The 5,027-nt window shown below is 35.6% G+C and overlaps 1 protein-coding gene across 2 annotated transcripts in view; it reads left to right on the forward strand.

Moving 5' to 3' along the window:
- mettl15 (methyltransferase 15, mitochondrial 12S rRNA N4-cytidine) overlaps positions 1-5,027 on the forward strand; it is a 308,904-nt gene that overhangs the window by 294,140 nt on the left and 9,737 nt on the right. The gene's annotated exons all lie outside the window — the stretch shown is intronic.

Genomic DNA, 5,027 nt, shown 5'->3' on the forward strand with positions numbered 1-5,027 from the left:
ATTAGATAGAAATACGGATAGATAATATTCCCATAGATAGGAAATATTAAAGTAGTGACTGCAAGTTGAAGAAATGTAGTGCATAAAAGCTCAGATTCTGCACTTAAAATGTATTTAAAGGAAAGTAAAAGTACAAATTTGTAAAACTACTTAGTAAATTTCAAATTCTAAGAAAAAAAAAATCAAATACAGTCATTTAAGTATTTGTATTTTGTTATTCTACACCTCTGCTGGGGGGATATCCGAATGAAAACAAATATGACTGCTATATCAATCCAGTTTGATCAGCTTAAAACTCTTTGAAATGAAGGATTAGATCTGTGCAGGTTTAGGACTCTTATCTGTTCTTTGTGCACATTTAACTTGTGAACATTATGCTATCTTCCCCCAGACCTTAACAAAGGGTGCTAGATGGATAAAAGCCACACTTTTGACCTCATTGTCATAAGACCTTGACATTTTACAGGACTGTGGCATGACAAGGCAACATCTGTTTAGCAATCAAAACCATGTGCTCCTATTAGCATATCAGATGTGCTATACAAGAAACCCAGACAGAGCTTTGAAAGACTCATCAAAGTATCTGAAACTGCTCTTGTGTCTCAGTGAGTAATCGTTGTAAGCGATCTCAGAGCAGGTCGATATGGTTCTGATCTTATCGCGGGGTTTCTCCTAGTGCTGTAGTTTGTATTGTCCTCTGCTAATTGTTTTATGTAAAGGTTCTCTTATCTCTGAGTGCCTCAGAGCGATTTTGTCTCCGTTACTCTCTCACACACAAACACACATACACATGAACATACACGGGTCATTTGCACTTGCCAGTTAGCAAGAATAATTTCCTTGTTTAGGGTCAGGGACTATCTTTGCCTTTAATTTGAGCCAATCAATATCTCTCCAAGTGGCTTAATCTTATCTCGTTAATGCAGTAATGAGGCTAACATGGGTTAAGGTTCTCAGACAATATAGGCCAGTTTGTTGATTGGTTGGTGTGTGTGTGTGTGTTGGGGGGGGGTCTGGGTTTGTCTAATATCTATTGATTATATGTCTCTAATGTTAGTGCTTTAAAACAGATTTGGGCACTCGTAAGGGTCGGAAATGTCTGCATAGCCGTTTACTTCTCATACACAAACACAATATTACTGTGATAAGTACACATAATATGCGCTCAAACTCTCTCACACACACACCCCTACTGTACATTCACGCACATCCAAATGAATGCAGTCACATTTACTCAAGCACACCCACATGCGCTCACTAGTGTACCAGTCTTTAAATGTTAGCCTTCAGTGCCAACTAGTGGTAGGCTTTGAGGTTGCAGTCCACTGGCTTCAGCCGGAGGTTAAAGAAAAACCCCTCAGTACTCATAATTATCAAATTACATCCCTAATCCTTGCACAAAAAACTGTAGATTGTCCGTAAATTAAAACATTGATCTTTGAGCCTTTTAAATAGCATGGAGCACTATATTAGCATTCTCACAAAGTGTTCAATCCCTCTGTATTTGAGGACATTTGTAAAGATTGTATAACCGAATCCAGAGTTGTCCACTATATAGTGAAAAAAAAGAGTTTATGTTTGACAGGAATGAAAGTCCGATTTGTTGCAGTTTACACCCTCATTTGTCATGGTGTAACTCTGAGCATGAAAAAAATTAAGCAAATATGTAGTGAATAATTAGACCCTGGATAAATGACACTGTTAATATGGCCCTTCTTAGGAAGGAGTGCACTGCTTCCATAATTAATTGCAACAGTGAGCACAGAGACAGCTGGTGACAGCAGCTTGGCCAGGCTTACAATGCTTTAGTCAGTGTTGTGCTGTTTGTTCATTGTGTTTGCTTGTTTGTCATATGTGTACTTGTTTTTGTTTTGTTTTTATTTCTGTCAGAAGCATAGAAAGGTTTTCATTCAGAGGCTGAATCATTGCTCTAATTAAACTAAACTTGCAGTGCGTCTTATGACAGGTTGATTCATTCTTACTTTAAGTGGCATTGGATTTTTTTTTTAATTTTATTTGTAGCGTGGTGAAATAAGGTGGACCTCAGTGCCTACTCAATAGACCGAAGTACATTTGTTTACAATAAATGACACAAAAATATGGATGCGAATTTTAAGAAAATAAAATTCCATCAGATTCACGTGACTAATGTCAATGTGTCTGATCTAGCAGAGAATTAGCAGAGTGGTTTGCACTGTGGCCTCACAGCAAGAAGATCACTGGTACGAGTCCCAGCTGGGTCAGTTGGTATTCTGTGTGGAGTTTGCATGTTCTCCCTGTGTTCATGTAGGTTTCCGTGCTTCAGTTTTTACCACAGCCCAAAAACATGTGCTATAGGTGAATTGAATAAACTAAATTGGCTGTAGTGGATGTGTGTGAATGAGTGTGTATGGACATATCTTAGTACTAGGTTGCAGCTGAAAGGGCATCCGCTGTGTAAAACATATGCTGGATAAGTTGGCGGTTCATTCCACTGTGGTGACTCCTGATGAATAAAGGGACTGAAAGTTGAAAAAAAAGAATGAATATTTCAATCTTAAGCCTATCCTACTCTTTTAAAAAAAAAAAAAAAAGCAAAAATAACTACACACACTTTTACATTACTTTTCTTAAAAAGTAACTAAGCATCAAATTTTTTTACCTTTAAAAAAAGTAATTTAAGAGAGTAATTTTCTTTACCCAATACTGATTGTTTGGCTTTATTGTTCACAAGTGGGCATTTGTCTTTGGCTTCACTACATAATTTTATTTAACACCATTACGTATTGCATGTAAAAAAACAAGCAATACAAGACATTCAACGTCCCATTTATCACATAAAAAAAATAAAATGAACTCTACTCAGATGACTTGGACCAAGCAACATAGGTGCATGTAAAGCATTTTTGTAGCTGCTTTGCTAAAGTATCCAAGATCATATTCTTATGATGATGATGACGATGATGATGATTTCCAACATAATTTGAAAATGTTAAAATTTTTAAGTGACAGAGATTGAATCTCAGATGTGGTCAGTGGGTGTTTACAGTGTGTAGGGACAATGAGTAAAGGCCAATCAGAGAATGTTTTACGATGTGTGTGCACAGGTTGATTGCACAGATTGACAGCTTTCACAGTACATTTAAGGTTCACCCCAGAAAAGAAGCACAATTAAATGATCAGCTCTCTTCTACTGGGATCTTATTACTTTTTACCTTTTAAAATAATGATTTTACATTATTTTGACATCAAATAATCTTTGTCATCTATGGAAGCTAATCCTACAAAATGTTCTGGTAACACTTTATTTTAATGGTCCATTTGAGTATTAGTAGACTGTCTGCTTAATGTCTGTTGATACTGCTATTTCAACAGACATTTAACTGACTATAAGAAACTTTGAGCACATGTCAACTTACACTGTAAGTAACTGTAACCTAACAGTCTACTTATAATCCACTGAGAATTAGTTGGCATGTAGATGCAATCTAACTTAAATTCAACAAATGGACCATCAAAATAAAGTATGACCAATGTTCTTATTGTGGAAAATAGGTTTAAATGTTTTTCACACTAAGAAAAAAAATGGGTATTTATACTATATATTACACACAAACACAGTATAACCAAGCATTGTCATTCTGAATGAAAACCGATTTTTTTGGAACTTTTATTTATTTATTTATTTATTTTTGTCATAATTTTTTTAATCTTGCAAATAGCATTTTACATTTTGCAACAACCCACACTCCATACGCTATGGCGAGTGGGCAGTACTGCCTAAAATGAAACAAAATCTCTTATCGGAAAACAATAAACACAATTATCCCAGACATACAGTAGCATTATATTAGATTTTAGCAAATATAAACACAAAACATGAAGAAAACATTCCACAGAGAAACAGCCACCCGCAGCATGCAGTCTTCCACATTCAGAATTGGCCGCTACAGAGAATGAAGCTCGGCTTCCCCCTAACGGAAATGTTATTCCTAATTCAGAGAATTTCCCTAAGTACTGCGGTGAACCACGGTTAGACATGGCATTCGGTTCTCTGAGACGTGCATTTCTAAAGGCCCCATCTGTACAATCCTATCTACAGTAACCCCACCAAGCAAAACAATCCACAATTAAAGATGAAAAATCTGAATAATATCTGAAAAAATAATAATAATAAATACATTAAAATAAAATAAAATAAATACAAATACAGAAATACAAATAATAACAAACAATATACATACATGGACATATACCTTCACTCAATCCACATCTAAGGTTGTTAAATCATTAAAAAATGCTATAAATTGTTCTCCCCTGCCTTTGACATTGAATTTAATTTTATCGAGTTTTAAAAAGAAGACCGAACCTTTGAGCCACAATGAAATAGAAGAGGGGTTGTGGTTATGTCCAAGACAACAGTATTCTGCATCTTGCGAGAAGAGATGCAAAAGCACAATGTCAGCGTGTCTCTGGTTTAAAGGCTGACACTGAGAGGGAACACCAAAGAATGCGAGCAAACAGCTAACTTGACCTCCAGAATATCAGAATATTTAGGTTTTGCAAACGTAAGTGGATTGCAGACGGTTGAAACTCAAATCTTGCTGCAGCTTGTTTTAAAACTATGTAAAATGAGTAAACTGCTTAATAGATTCAGGTGTCTCAAATGAGCCTTTTCTTCATCTCTTTCTCTTGAGGTGAATTTGCATTTAGTGTGTCACACAGTCTGTCAATTATGTGAGGTAAGAATGACATTTGTTCTCTTGGGGTGGTTTGATTCCCTGTTTATCAGCTGTTTATTAAATCTGTGAGTGTTAGGATATGTTGTTAGTAAGTCTGTCAATGAGTCATAAATGCAGCATCAGTAAAAAAAAAAAAAAAGTCACCATCATATTTATCATTCTGAAATTAATCATTGCCTAATCCACTCATTAAATGCAGATTCTGAATGAAACTAATCTTTGTTTCTAGTATTTTCCCCTGACTTGCTTTAAAAAAGCAACAACAAAAACAAAACAGACATTTGATTGATTGGTCATAGACGAGGA

The sequence above is a fragment of the Danio rerio genome, chromosome 7 (genome assembly GCF_049306965.1).
Source record: "Danio rerio strain Tuebingen ecotype United States chromosome 7, GRCz12tu, whole genome shotgun sequence".
Lineage (NCBI taxonomy): Eukaryota > Metazoa > Chordata > Actinopteri > Cypriniformes > Danionidae > Danio > Danio rerio.